The sequence below is a fragment of the Mirounga leonina genome, unplaced genomic scaffold (genome assembly GCF_011800145.1).
Source record: "Mirounga leonina isolate KUSES-001 unplaced genomic scaffold, KU_Mleo_1.0 Mir_174, whole genome shotgun sequence".
In the NCBI taxonomy this organism is placed as follows: domain Eukaryota; kingdom Metazoa; phylum Chordata; class Mammalia; order Carnivora; family Phocidae; genus Mirounga; species Mirounga leonina.
The window spans coordinates 10,724,539-10,740,832 of NW_023270451.1; the positions used below are offsets into that span (position 1 = coordinate 10,724,539).

Genomic DNA, 16,294 nt, shown 5'->3' on the forward strand with positions numbered 1-16,294 from the left:
TGGTAACAAGTGCCTAAATTTTAATTTCTAAACCACATATTTAATACATAAATCACTTATGTATTAAAAACCTTAGGGCAAAAGCTTAATAATACAGTATTACAAAGCTTTGAAATAGTATATTGTGATTGAAAATAGATTTAGGGAGTCCTGCTTTTGTCACCTATTAAGAAAATGCTTTTTTTTAAATGTATATTTAACAACCCTGGAGTCAGAAATCCAAACTAATACCACACTGATTCCTTTCCCAATCCCAGAAAATTCAACCGAGTAGGCCTCTTATAAGAACTGTTGAGAAAATCTCTGCTAGCATGCTGAGACAGAAAGATGTGTGGGTTAAGGTTAAGCATCTGGGGTATAAATCACGTGGAACTTTGTATTCCTACTCGAGCAAATGACCATTCTTTCATTTCCTCCTTCCATATAACCTGTTCTTCTGCCTACAACACTTCTCTTCCTTAACAGTCTTTCCTTACAAAAGGCTTTCATGACCTTTCTTGACTAGCTCAAACCACCCCATTATAAGCTTTCCTAGGCTTAGATGTATCTTTCACAGAATACAACTCCATTAAAATTTCCTACTTCTTTGTATGGTATCTTGATAGATTCTTCCACTGGATTAGAAGCCCACAGTCAAAGAAAATTGCCATCCCACCATTGCAACCACAGTACTGGGTATATAATAATAGTATGCTATAAATATTTAACAAATGTATGTATGGAGTTTCATTAGAAGACAGTGTGAAATGTTGATCAAAATCAAGCTATAGATTTATAATTGTAGAAATATTTTAGCTTTATACTGTGTTAAGCTTATATATTCATACATGTAAGTATTCTGTCTCAATAGATGCTATTAAAATACCCAAAGAAAGACGTGTGTAAAAAACCTATTAAAAAGTCTGGCACATAGTAGACGTTAAATCAAGTACAACTCTATTATTTAAAAAATTATTTTAGCAAAAACAGTGTGCTCAAATCAGAACAGATTCCTAGACCAATGAGAAAGATTCTGATGAACGATATCAGCTTTAGTGACCTTTAAAGTTCACTAATGGGACGATACAAGTATCCTTCAAACGTTAACTTATTATTTGAACAGTCTCTGAAATAACCATGAATAGTAAATTTCAATGCTTCCAAAGACCGTTCCTATTAAATATCATAGTCAAGTACACACATATTAAAAGATACTTTCGGTGCCAAAATAAATTGTTAACCTCTCAAATGAAGTAATTTAAACTCTTAGCTTTATAAAGACAGTATTTTTGTTCTCAGGTGCTCTGCTCAGTAAGAAATCACTTCACAAAATGTTTCTGAGAGACAGAACTCTGCTGCTCATTGAATCGACCTTGGATAAAAATGCAGTGTTGGCACATTGTTAAGTCAAAGAAGCATCAAGTTCCTCGAAAGCAACCTTGTGTAGGAATGGTGCCCTCATGGGATGTCATAACACATTTTCACAAGGCACCAAGTACACCTTTGAAATCGTTAGTGGGCTCAAGTAGTTTTCCTCTAGAAACATTAAGAATTAAAGATAAAAGAAACCCAAAGGTGATACTATTCCACTTGGAACTGCAGAGAAACAGAAACGGCCCATTTAATCTTTGACTATACAGCTTGCCTCTAATTTTTACCCCTTCCCCTAATCCATGTGTGGTCTAAACTCTTACAAAGACAGACTCGCTTTAGGGTACTTTGTACACTGCTTAGTTATAAAACATTCTTAAATGAGCAAAAAGGACATAATTTATAATTTCTTGGTTTCTGAAAAATTGTTCAATATCTAAATTATTCCTTAGAACGTGTCTTAATGATCTGTTTTTTCTTTTTTTGCATGTAAAAACAAAATGGTAGGCTCAAACCGTGTATATAACCAGCAAAAAACCCTCAAATTCAGAGTGGCCTGGGTATTTTTTTTAAATTACAAAATACGAGTGGACTTATTTACATAATAATTTATGTAACAAATTTATATTATACAAAAATTGTTAATTGAAATGAATTACCTAAATTAAATTAACAATACAATTTTGTGTATTAGTTGGTTAAAATTCTGGTATCAGAAGCTAACCACATGTTGGGCACCAGAGGGCGGTGCAGGAAAATAAAAGCAAAGTGAACAGAGGGTGTGATCTTCAAAACTCTTGGTTAGGTTTTATTCCTATTAAAAATACTTTGTTTATTTTGATTTTCCTATTTTTATAGGAAATTTGAAAACTAGAAATATTATAAGGAAAGAAGATGGTTATCCTAAAACTGAGAGAAACAGGTAGGTGATAACATTTATCCATACACATTTGTACATTATACCCCAGTTAAGAAAGATTTTAAGGTTCTTTAAGCAATTGCCAATTTACCTTACAGAAACTATGTGCCAATTTATACTACATTTGTAACAATCTCATTCCACTTTCATGAATACTTAACATTTTTATTTCCTAAATTCTAAGTAAAAAGATTATTTCAATCTTTTAATTACTTGAATTTCCTTGATGGCTAACGACGTAAAACTTTTTCTCATATATTAATTTTCAGACTCTTGTGAATTCTAAGTCTTATTTTTCTAGTTTGTTGCTTACTTTTTAACTTTTAAACCTATTCTTTATGATTTCTTGAAATATTATGCTCACAAAACTATGTATTAATCAGATAAATTTCATCTATAGTCTCTACTAATATTTGATTGTTTTGTTTGCTTATTTTACACTGTAGTGTTTAGTCTTGGTGAAACTGAATTCCCCCAATAGTATGAAGGGACAATTACATTAAGCGGTTTTTCCCAGTAGCCAATTTTCCCTTTTACTGAATAATTACTGGTTCGTGATCCCTTCTTTATAATGAGTTAAGTTTTGGGATACATTTCTAGAACTTTTTTTATTCCTTTCCTATTTCCATTGTTTCACCAAATTCTGACTTTTAATCTTAATAACACAACTATCAGCAAACATACATGGAGAATCACAACTGCACCAGGCTAAGCACTTACCATGCGGTAATTCATTTAATCTTCACCAAGCTTATGGTTTTAGGTATTTTTTTTTTAAGACTTAAAAATATGGAAAGCTTCACGAATTTGCATGTCACTTTTGTGCAGGGGCCATGCTAGTCTTCTCTGTATTGTTCCAGTTTTAGTATCTATGTTGCCTAAGTGAGCACTGGTTTTAGTTTTAATAGAGTTTCCATGATGCAGTTGAGGAAATGAGACTTAGAGTGTTAAGCAAAGTGCCCAGAGTCACACAACGATCAAGATTCTGAGCTCTGGGGGCGCCTGGGTGGCTCAGTCGTTAAGCGTCCGCCTTCGGCTCAGGTCATGATCCCAGGGTCCTGGGATCGAGCCTCACATCGGGCTCTCTGCTCCACGGGAAGCCTGCTTCTCCCTCTCCCATTCCCCCTGCTTGTGTTCCCTCTCTCGCTGTGCCTCTCTCTGTCAAATAAATAAATAAAATCTTAAAAAAAAAAAAAGATTCTGAGCTCTGTTTCAAACCCAAACGCCTGACACGCTCTTCTCTCTGGAGTCTCATCATTTTCAATTTATACCAGAAAGTATAAGCTGCCATACTCTGTCACACTGCTTCTTTCACGGTGTCTTTCTGTTGAACTTTGGAACTATTTTTTTTTGTCTAATTAAAACTACATTTACCAATAAATTTTGGACAAAGTGACATCCTCACGAGTTACCTTTTTATTTCAAGAAGAGTGATTAATTCCACATGTATTAATATATCTCTATCTCAACTCTGCTACGTGTAACTCATATTCTTTTCTCTTTTCTCAAATGCAGATTCTAAATATATTATTAAAAGTATTGCTAAGTAATTCTGATATTTTGCAAACACTGTGAATAGGATTCTAATTTCTATTGTGAATCCCTGTCTGGGGAAAACCAGAAGGGGTGATCACCCTTGCACAGTCAGAGATGCCATAAATTTGTTAGTAGCACTATGGGACTTGAAAACTCTTGTTCTCAAATTGATATTACTGTACCCCAACATTGGCTGCTGGTTTATGTTTACTGTGGCCTGTTGTATGAAAAAATTGATAATTTTCCACTTTTTAATCCAATTTAGGAAAGTCAGGTCTAGCCCAACCCCTGCCTCTAATAAGCATCAATGGCCACAACTGATTGAATTATGCCCTCTGAGCTTCAGTTTCCTACTTTCTGGAAAAAAAAAAAAAAAAAAAGAGGGGGGGCTTTACTAGATCAACTAGAAAGGCCCTCAAATTCTAAAATCTTAAAATTTAAACCTAATAGTTTTAACCATCAAAGGAACTCCATAAAGAAAAAGGAATAATGAATTCTGTAAATGTCAGAAGAAAGTCACATCAATAAAAGTGAAGCTAATGACAACATTACTGAGACAAAATATGTTTGCCTGTTATTATAAATTATAAATCATCACCCATCAGAACTTTTGGTAAGTGTTCTTACTTTTAAACAAATATTTCAAACAATTTTCTTTTTTTGAGAGAAAGAAAGCACTTGCATGGGAGGGGGAATAGGGGAAAAGGGAGGAATCTTAAGCAGGCACCATGCCCAGCGCAGAGCCTGAAGTAGGCAGCGCTCGATCTCCCAACCCTGAGATCATGACCTGACCTAAAATCAAGTGTCAGACACTTAACCAACTGAGCCCCCCAGGCACCCCTAAATAAATATCTCAATTAACTTGAATCATGACATGCCCAAAACTCAGTCTGTTGACTTTTGTTGAAATGTTGAGTAAATTTCTGAATAAGCCCAAATATCATTTTAATATTCTATATTTTGATACAGAAAACTTTTAAACCTAATTACATGCACTTAGAATTTCAAACAATTGAGAGTATACTATTCTTTTGCTTCAAAAGTAATTTGTACTAAGCTTCCTTGCTCATCTCTACTTGATATTTACATTTTCTTTCTCAACCATGGCTTTATCAACCACTGTGTAATCCTGATTCCACAACACTTGCCCAACTAGAAATATGTACAGGTTTTCTCCATCATTCTTTTTAAGAGGATTTTTAATTTTTTTTAAAATTATTTTGGCAGGGGGGCTACTCTTAAACAGGCTCCACACGCAGTGCAGAGCCCAACATGGGGCTCCATTTCTTGACCCTGAGATCATGATGTGGGCCAAAATCAAGAATTGGACACTTAACCGACTGAGCCACCCAGGTGCCCCTACATGATTCTTAAGATATAATAAACATATCAGCATGATTTCTATCACAAGTTTTTTTTCATAGCCCTGTGAAAATTTAAATGCCAGTTCCCAAGGATGAAACTTTAATGAAATGACTAAATGATTGTATACTCTTTGATCTTTTCCTCTTTACCAACATTATGATGCAATGCTGACCAGTATGCTCAATGTTTTTATGGCACCTGAAGCTGACTACCTGGAATGTCTTCCCTAGTTGAAAAAAGGATTACTTGTGAGTTTGGCTGGATTTGCCTAAAGAACTCAGAGAGAACGATAATATACATATATAATTTCTTTGCAGAGAAGAGATGCTATAATACAGATAAAGTGGGGAGGTGGGAGTACAGGGATACAGAATATAAACAACAAACATGTATATAAAGTATTAGGTGGAGACAAATGCTACAAAGAAAGGAAATGAGGTAAAGTGATCCATAAGAGACAATAGTTAAAGTGATAGTGTAACTAAAACTAGAATGGTACTGGAGATGTGGTGGCCAAGGGGGTCCTCTCTAATAAGGAAGCATTTGAGCGAATATCTGAGCAAAGTGGGGGAATAAGCATGCATCTATCTAGACTCAGGAAGCAACAAGACTCAGGGTAAACACAAATGATTTCTAATCTGTGCATATCTGTAAGACACGCCCCTAACAGAAAGAACAAATCTGTTTTTTAAGGAAAGTTAGTAACATCACCAATGAGTTCTTTTCAATATGAAATAGCATTTGGGATCCACAAAAGGATTACCAACACGAGTTGAAGACCTTATATTCAACATATTCAACCTAACTCAGTTCCACTAAAATCAAATATATAAATATATATATATATATAAATTTATATGTATATTTGAAAATACATTTTAGTAATATAAATATTAGAAAAATTTAAAGTATGATTATGGTAGAAACTAAAGAAAAAAATTAAATGAAGAAGATACCTATCAATAGAACACAGGATTAAAGAGGAGAGAGATCATGAGGAGTGCAAAAAAATTTTTGGAATATATTTTTAAAGGGCGCAAACATTGGACAAAACATTAGAAAGATGAATTAATTACGAGAAAAAGCAAAAGTCAGTATTTGGAATTTATAACAATTTACCTTGCAAATAGTCACCTTATGACAAAGTCCCTTACAACGAAACATGTAACAAAAAAATATTCTCAGGTCTTAGTACATGTTTTCAAGCTCTAGCAGAGACCTCAAAATTCTCAAAATGCTTTCTAGAACCTTAGGAATGTGCTGAAAGGGATTCTGCCATTCACAGATTAAGGTTAAAGTCTATGCATTCTACAAGTAAGTACCTTAGGGTAATAGCAATTTATGTTTCAATTTCTGAATTTAAACCTACTAAATAATTAGGAGCAAATATGATAGTTTAAGTAACTGTGAGCAACTTGGCTAACCGACAACTCACGTCAGCCCAAGCCACTCTCTCTACCTCTTCTCATAATTAAATGAATACACGGACCCTGAATAATTTTACCCAGTAAACAGTGACACACAACTCTGCTTCTTGGGCATGGACTCTTTTCCCAGTCCTTCAAGCCCCAGCAAGTAAGTTCTAACTTTTATATTTTTAAAAACAACAGATCAGTTCAAAAGAGAAGTATTCCTTCTGCCTCACCTTAAGTATTACTTTGCCACTCCTAAAACTGAAAATGTAATTTCTAAGTACCAAAAACTATCTTTAGTGTACCATGTAATTAATGGAAAAAATATTTATCATGCTTGTCAACACCTTCTTATAAACTTTCCTTATACTTGCAAAGCAATTAAGTTATCTTCTGGCAATCTCTTTTTTTAAAACTAAATAACCTTGATTACATACCCTGTCATTATAATCTCTAAATTTGTCCTTTGAGTGTCTTCTCTTCACAGCCCATAATTTTCTTTATGCGTCTTTTAAATGAAGGTAATTTTAAAAAGCACCTAGCTTTACCTTTAAAAAAAAAAATCAAGTATATATGAAAGAGAGAACTTTGGTTCTTTTAAGAAACCTAACTCTACTTCCTGTTTTAATACACCCCTCCAAAAAGCAAATGGCTACACTATAAAAATATTTGTAAACATCTATAGTACTAGGAATGTTATGAAATACCAAAATCTTAAAATCTAAATCAGTAGGGGTGCCTGGCTGGCTCAGTCGTTAAGCGTCTGCCTTCGGCTCAGGTCATGATCTCAGGGTCCTGGGATCGAGCCCCGCATCGGGCTCCCTGCTCTGCGGGAAGCCTGCTTCTCCCTCTCCCGCTCCCCCTGCTTGTGTTCCCTCTCTTGCTGTGTCTCTCTCTGTCAAATAAATAAATAAAATCTTAAAAAAAATCTAAATCAGTAATAAGCGTTGTAAGTTACAAGAAGCTCCAGACAGATACCTGCTGGACTTTGCTCAATGTACCTCCCGAGTGGGACTTCCGGTTTCCTCACTGCTTAGGAATCATTTGAGAGGCATGCTCAGTGAAGATTCTGACCCCTTCGGTGTGGGGCTCCAGAGTCCGCATGCCTAACCAGCTGTCAGGTGCTGCCCATGCTGGTGGACCACAGGACCCACTTGAAGTTGCAAGGGTATCAACTACAGTATTCTTGTTCATTGACATAAATGAGATAGGAATCCACATAAAAATTTCTTGCAATCTAGATGATGACGATTTTATAAGACATGAAATGAAATTACTCTCCTAGAATTCATTTGTCACAAAAGTACACTGGCTTGCCAAGTAGCTGTTACTTTATTTGTGCACAGCACCTGTTTTCTAAGGATGAAAAAAAAATCACTTTTAAATGTAAACTGTGCGACAACGTACAACGTACAAATGTGCTCACTATCATATGCAGAGTAAAAATGTTCTAAGCTAAGAAAACCATTCCCTTGTCTAGGAACACACGAGGCCAATTTTGGAAGGAAAACTAAAATTTAAAGCACATGAGAAAAGGAACAACCCAAATCACGTCTTTCTTGCAGATAGAGTGCAATTTCAGATTTAAACAAACCTCCACTCTGACACTAGTTGGTGTTAAACTGTCAAGTCAAAAACTGGGAAGTACCTGAGATTTCATCCTAACTGCAAGCTGATCAGTGAGCCTCAAAGGTTGTGCGTCATCTCTCTGCAATTCTAGCAGCCCAACAAGGAGGTAGTTTTGTCTGTGGTGAGTGGGAAGCAGGTCACTTATGCAGAGGTGAGCCACCAGCATGCCACCAGCATAACATCGTGGTCATCCCTGTCCAGCCTCCCGCTGGGATAGCTGTGGCTCCTCACTCATCTTGCCCTTGCATTTAGAAACCATCCCCTCCAGAACTGCTGTTGAGTGGCTATAATCTGGCAACGAGTAGAACTTACTTGAAACAAGTACTCTCCTACAACTAACAGCAAAGATATTATAAGGGAGTATATTGGGATTATTTCTTTCTCGTGAGTGTTCAAAGATTATACTTTCTTAACGACCACATATTAGAAAAACTTCCAAGAAGAAAATGGGACTGGAAAACCCTTCACGTCATCCCAACATGTGCATCTAATTCTTAAGTAACGAGATCTGTGATTTTACTGAAGCACATGACCGTCTTTCTTCAACTGTTAACGTTTCACATATTGTTCATAATCGGCGCACACTTCCTTTCCATCCTCCACCGGCTTGCGGTATTTTACTCTGGAAACGTCAAACTCCCTCACTTTCAGAAACAAATTCCACTCAGTGTGTCAACATCTGAAATTACGCCTGTAAGTCAGAACGTGCTGTGATTGAACTGCCGCCCCTACCATCTACCACTCGCTTCCATCAAAGCATGTAACCCGATTCCTGCGGAAACAGCTACACTATGCTTCCATGAGCTCTGCCCAACAGCGGGCTCCCCTTCTGCAACAAGGAAGGCCCTGGAGATAATCAAGAATACATTAGGACATGATGTGGCCATACTCCTGACATCTTACACGTGACTGAAGCATAACAATTACTGTTCTTTACAAAATTTTAAGAGACTTAGAAACATCAACCTAAAAATGGGAGAATGGCGGATTTTTCAGTTGGGAGTTCTAGGCAACTTTGGCAAGTGTCCCTATCAATTGCATCCTAAGTCTTTGGATGACTCACATGAGCTTTGGTATGAGGAGGAAGAAAAATGCGTGAGGGCTTTCTGGAAAAATTATGGTCAAAGTTAATTACACAATCACTACCAGGTTTCCTGAGTGCCTTAATATAATGCCTCCCTGAAGTTATAAAAACTAAAAGTTCTATCATTTCTTTCCTAGACTTTCAGTTTCAGAGAAAAAGGAAAAAAAAATACATGCACACATACACCAGGGCATCATAAATACGTTTTGAAGTTTCTTTCCTTAGAAATTCCATATCATTAAATTATGAAATTTGTATTTAATGAGAAAAAGGCCTATCTGTTGAAGACAAAAATATATGTTTGCTTTTCTTTTATGAAAATGATGTATAATAATTAAGTCTCTTTACATGTATAAATCTCAGGCATTTTATAGCCCCAAATATAGCATGGTAACTAATAAAACTGAAGAATTTCTTGTAAATTATGAAGTTAATTTGGTTGACATTAAATATAATATGAATGCAAATAAGAGCATATGAAGTTGATAGGAGCAAAAGATACATGATAAAGCAAGTAAATAAATACATAAAAAAAATATACTAGTTAGGCAGAATGTATAATCCAGATATAACGTTTAAGTGTTCATATGCAATTGTAAAAATAATCCAATTCATATGTTTTTTCAAGCCAAAATACAGAAACATTTACTGAAAGAATTCCTCCACTAAAACAAAAATAACATTCTTTAAAAATGAATTTAGATTTAAAAACAATTTCTCTTCATTTTTATAACCTAATCATATTCTACCTTAGAATTTCTAACAATTCCAAGATTTCGGAGTTTTATTTAAATAAACCAGATTTCACAAAATTAGTAAATGTAGGGGCACCTGGGTGGCTCAGTCAGTTAGGCGTCTGCCTTCGGCTCGGCCCATGATCCCGGAGTCCTGGGATCGAGCCCCATATCGTTTTGTTTTTTTTAAATTTTATTTATTCATTTGAGACACAGAGATATGGAGAGAGAGAGAGCATGAGCAGGGGGTAGACAGAGGAAGAGGGAGAAGCAGGCTCCCTGCTAAGCAGAAAGCCCGATGCGGGGCTTGATCCCAGGACCCTGGGATCATGACCTGAGCCGAAGGCAGACGCCTAACCATCTGAGCCACCCAGGAGCCCCCCCATATCGGGCTCCTTGCTCAACACGGAGCCTGCTTCTCCCCCTCCCTGCTGTTCCCCCTGCTTATGCTCTCTCTCTCTCTTTCGCTCTTTCTCTAAATAAATAAAATCTTAAAAAAAATTAGTAAATATATTTTATATTTTCCTCAGCATTCAGTCACATAACTTTGTGGTTACATCTAGACTCATAAACAAAGATGGCTGTGTTCCAATTCTGTCTTCTCCCTTAGAAAAGACACCAGAACTCTGTTTCTTTATTTGTAAAATTAAGAACAGTAATAGTACCTACCTCACAAGGTAGTGATAAAGACTAAATGAGTTACCGTGGAAAACAAAGAGAACAGTTCCTGCCACAAAAGCAGTGTTTAAAAAAATAGCATTAAAAATTCCATAAGGGCGCCTGGGTGGCTCAGTTGGTTAAGCGACTGCCTTCGGCTCAGGTCATGATCCTGGAGTCCCGGGATCGAGTCCCACATCAGGCTCCCTGCTCAGCAGGGAGTCTGCTTCTCCCTCTGACCCTCCTCCCTCTCATGCTCTCTGTCTCTCATTCTCTCTCTCGCAAATAAAAAAAAAATTAAAAAAAAAAAAGTTGTTAAAAATTCCATAAGAGGGGCGCCTGGGTGGCTCAGTTGGTTAAGCAACTGCCTTCGGCTCAGGTCATGATCCTGGAGTCCCGGGATCGAGTCCCACGTTGGGCTCCCTGCTCAGCAGGGGGTCTGCTTCCCCCTCTGCCCTCTTCCCTCTCGTGCTCTCTGTCTCTCATTCTCTCTCTCTCTCAAAAAAAAAAAAAAAAAAAAAAAATCTTTAAAATAAAAAAAAAAAATTCCATAAGACTTGTGATTAATGAAGGTTAATACAAAATAAGATAAACAATGACCACATAGCTACCTGAGATCTTGTTCATACTTATTTCTGAAGGGCAAATCTATGGCTGGAATAATAAGATCATTTAAAACCAATCAGTGACTTTTCAATCATCAAAATGTACTAATGATTTTCTGAAATAATAAAATTAACAACAGTATATAGTTAATAAAAAATTCAGAGTATAGTTGACAAAACTATCTTTTTATGGTAAATGAGGACCATAATCAATGAAAGCAAATTAAAGTGACTAATCTAAACGAAACAAGCCAATATACAGGAGCTGAGACCAGCAATAAACTTCTCTGGGAATAAAGTGGGAAATCATGATGGCTTCATCTTTCAAATTTCTTTCTGCATTATTTGCCTTACAATTTGCATGCATTGTACATTTTCCAATATCATTCTTCTTCCCTATTTTTGAATATATAACTGACTATTTTCATATTTTTTAACTTGAGATATTGAGATACATTATTTCCGGATTAAATGCACTCCCAGCTCTTTCTGGGAGCTCCATATTCCATTTGCGAATACTCCTGTAGCTTTCACAGTCAAGCTACATCAAGTGAGGATACACAAGTATGCATTTGCAAAGAACTGTCAATGAACCAACAAGGTCTATTGACCAGGTTCACAGAAACCACAAGGAAATATCTTGCAATTGTATTTCTTAAGGAGTTAGTTAAAATTTTCTTTAAAGCAATACACATTTAAAAGCCTTAATATTTTTAAGAAAAGTAATGGTCTTTAAGACTTGCCAGGCATTAAGAATCCCAATGTCAATCCCATCTAAGTGATTTAATTAAGAATCATTAGTTGCCGGTTAAATGCTGAAAACATAAAATTCATTCAAATCCATTTCTACTGTTTAATCAGAAATTCTCTTTAAAGCATTTTCATTAATAGCACTGTTTAGTTTCTAGCTAAGGCAGATGCTATTGGTATCCCGTCCGTATTTCCATGGAGCCCAAATTTAACTGCCTGAACTTTCTGTAAGCCCTCTGCCTGTGTATATGTTGGCCTCGGAACACCAGGGAATTAACATCTGTCAGGAGCACTCATTAACTTTAAATACTGCAGCACATTTTCCCCTTGGAAGGGATAAACTCTGATTCACATAATCTGTACTGATTCTCAGAACTGTCCAGAGCGTCAAGCTGTACTCACTCAGAGTGGTAACTTATTTGATAATCCAACTTTTATTAGTTCTTTTTTTTAAACTTCTCACATTTCTCTAAGTATTTCCTAGAGTTACTTTCTAAATAAACCATTTGTACTGGAATCCTTGTCTCGGGGACCATTTCTGGGGAAACCCAATCTAGGTTGATAGATCCTCAGAATGAGATTGTAGAATGAACTCATCACTCACCAGCTGTGTGGCCACAAAGACTCCATGAGTACCTGACTGTATACCAGTCATAACTAGAGTCAAGAAAACCCCTCAGAGACTGTGATATCACAAATGCCAAGCATTTCACCTGCAGTGATTGGAACACAATATAGATCGAAGGGGAGGCGCCTACCATTTCAGAAATATGGTGGCAATAGTAATCATAAAGGTTTGGAGTTGGTGGGATGTTGTTATATTCACTGAAGAAAATGATAACATCAAGTCAGCCAACCATCAACTGAAGGCAGACTGTGAACTCCACAAGACTTCTAGGACAAATAATGAAGAGATTCCCATCTCCTGTTGTGAGGTCAACGTGTGCCAGAAATAGGCATAGTGTGTGTGCTTTTGAGAGTCACATCCTTAAAAAGAAGGCTGCATTTATAGCCTTGTCAAGTTTCTATGTAAAAGTCAGGGCAATGATAGGCAAATCATGGGACCCTAAGTGTAGAACATCTAGGTGGGTACAATTGAGAACAGTGAACTTCCAGATTCCCCTATGCCCTCTGGATAAGCAGAAATAACCTCTTCCACCTAAAAGATAGTAGTTTTTCTATTCCTAAACACCATAAGATGACACGTGTTCTCCTGAAGATCTGATCTCATTTTCCCTCATGGCTCTAGGCAACAAATAGGTAAGGTCTCAAAATGTCCCATCTGGGAAAGAAGTCTATGCTCCAGGTAAACAAAAATGAGAGAGACAGAGGAAAGAGAGGGAGACACAGAGAGAGAGAGAGAAAGAGGGAGAATATTCAACAAAAGAGACATAAGATCTACCTAATATGAACCAGGAGGTATTGGCAGAATATGCAGGGAAGATAACATGTACTCTAAACTATGGTGCTATATTCATTATGTGCTGGCACCAACTTGTATCTGCTCATAAAAACAAAAAACAAAACAAAAAAAACAACAAAAGAAAAAACAATGGTATCATTTTCAGGAATCTTTAAAGCCTCACATAAGGTAGCTTGAAAGTGGCCAAGGTGGCAGTGATTATATTATGAAAATTAGCAAATGCTACAAATCAGGTTGCCCCTCCACACACTGGCTCTGCCCCAAAAAGGTAGAATGCATGAGTGTGGGAACCAAGGGAAGGATGTAGGAACATCATCTCTCACCACAACTGAAAGTGATCTGCTTGGAAAATTTGTACACCCTGTCTCTGTAACTTCAGGCTCTGCCAACACAAATGTTCGACTTTCCATGTGGGGACGTAATGGTGAGGTGGTGCTCTTCCTAAATCTATACCTATTATCTCGATATTCTGGATTTCTCAAGCCAGTAAAACAAAAAGCAAGGAAAAAAATCAACTGGCAGACCTCCAGCTGACAAGGAGATTGTCACGAAGATTGTTGCTACATAATGTGGGAAAGCAGAACCAAGCATAAAACTCAGGGTACTCATTCAAGCACTTCCGTGCTCAGTGAAGACTACGGACAATTTCAGGAGCCACTGTGAAATGGACACACGGAGACTGGATTCACAGGCCTCTGGGTTTCAAGTTCAGGCCATCTCACTAATCAACCTGCTGGCACAGAGTTAGTAAAGTGTGTGGGGAAATGAGGGTATGAGAGGAGAAAAAAGGTAAATAAAAATTATGGACTTTGTTCTAACATTAGCAGCCCACCTTCCTGATGTATTCTTAGCTGTTTTTGTTTGTTTGTTTTCTTGTTTGTTTGTTTTAATTGTGAGCAGTCACCATCTTTAAGGATCAGTGACTGGATATAGAGGACACTGTTCAGGTTTCTAACTACCATTAACTACAACTTCTGGTCTCCGTTTCCCCTCCTGTGGCCAGAATCTATTTTGCCCACATATGGGGAAGGCTGGTACATAAAGCCCCAGCTCTTTGGGGCTTTCAGCAGAATAACTTTGAAGTCATATTCTAAACAGCTTCTAGGATTCTTTAGTAGGATAAAGTTCCTTTAAATGAAGTTGAGATCCTTTAATTGGTTCCCTCCTTCCTTCTCTTGACTCAATTCCATACTCCTTTAACTGGTAGTGTTTCCTGGGATCATGTCCCAAATCAACTACCACACTTTGAATCCATGAATGAGAATCAGGAAGAAGCCAGTTTAAGACAATGACCTTACTTAATATCTGCTGGTTTTATACAAATTTCATTAGATAGGTCAAATCCATACCGAATTTAATGTGTTTTTTTGTTTTTGTTTTTTTTACAACATTCTCTTTTGTTATACTTTTGTAATCAATGATACGTTTATGTACAAGTGAAACTAAATAACTACATTTCTGATCATTTGAGAAATTATATTTTACCTGTTCACATTTTGTTAAGTCTTGAGCTAAAACACAGAGCAGAGTGTAAAATAAAAATAGGATGAATCAGATCTTAGGCAGTATCAAGTTTTCTGAAATAATATCAAGGATACAGACAAGCTAAAGGACTGCTTAAGGTTCAGGTAAAGCAGAGAAAGATCTGGACATTGAGGGTGGTTCCCCAGGTGTTATGGGCTGAACTGTGTCCCCTCAAATTCATATGCTGAAATCTGAACCCCTAGTACCTCAGAATGTAACAGTAGTCAAGGGTTCTTCGAAGAGGTGGTTAAGTTATAATTAGGCTATTAGGATAAGGACATCATCTACTAGGACTGGTGTCCATATAAGAAGGAGAGACACCAGGAGTGTCAATGCACAGTGGATGACCATCTAAAGCAGCAACAAGGCAGCCATCTGCCAGCCAGGGAAGAAGCCAGCAGGAGAAACTGACCCTGCCAGCACCTTGATCTTGGAGTTCCAGCCTACAAAACCATGAAAAAGTACATTTCTGTAGTTTGAGCTACCCAATCCGTGGTATTGTTATGGCAGCCCTAGGAAACTAAAGGCCAGGCCATACCTTACTGTAATGGAGACTCACATGTGGCCCAGATGAAAAGAAGTCTCCAAAGGAGGTATGCAGAGTTCCTTGCATGTATCACCTATGGGACATTTTTATAAAGTCTTGCTTCATTGACCCTGGGTTCTGTAGCTACCCTCAGCCAGTGATATCCTGCTAAAAGCATTTTAGTTATAAATCCCCTTCCTCTTCGTAAACATCATACATCTAGTTACCTGGAGTTCAGACTAACAGAGGAATTATACCTGCTTCCCGAGACTACTTTTTTCCTAGGGGTGCCCTTCCAGTGAAGGAAGTCTCAAAGACAAATCTCTTCTTTTATGTTCAATACAAAATGACCTCGGCACAAATCGCTCACTTCCATCTCTGTGAATATAACCACTTCAAATGTGAAGTTATATACCAATAAACGATCATGAAATTTCATGAGATGTGGTAATATTCATTTTGTCCTGTTTTATTTGCTCTGGAGTTCAACATTCTTTAGCTATGAGTAGGAAGGTCTACTATGGTTCTTTGGAAATAGTACTTTTTAAAAAGCACATTGACATGTCAGTTCTTGTGTTAACAATACCTTGAAAACATAATACATTATTATAATTCTTAATACATTATTATGATACATATTACCAGTGGCATTTTCCACAAAGCTGTAAAAAAATAACCCTAAAGTTAGCCAAAGCAATCTTGAGAAAGAACAAATCTGGGGATACCACAATCCTAGATTTCAAGATATACTACAAAGTAATCAGAACAGTATGGTACAGA

General features: G+C 36.9%; 1 protein-coding gene and 1 non-coding gene across 10 annotated transcripts in view; both read right to left on the reverse strand.

The window, feature by feature from the left end:
• Window positions 1-16,294, reverse strand: part of CACNA2D1 (calcium voltage-gated channel auxiliary subunit alpha2delta 1) — a 506,844-nt gene that overhangs the window by 97,252 nt on the left and 393,298 nt on the right. The window lies entirely within an intron of this gene.
• Window positions 3,053-3,159, reverse strand: LOC118021477. Its single transcript, XR_004682199.1, has one exon. It is a non-coding gene; the product is annotated as a U6 spliceosomal RNA (small nuclear RNA).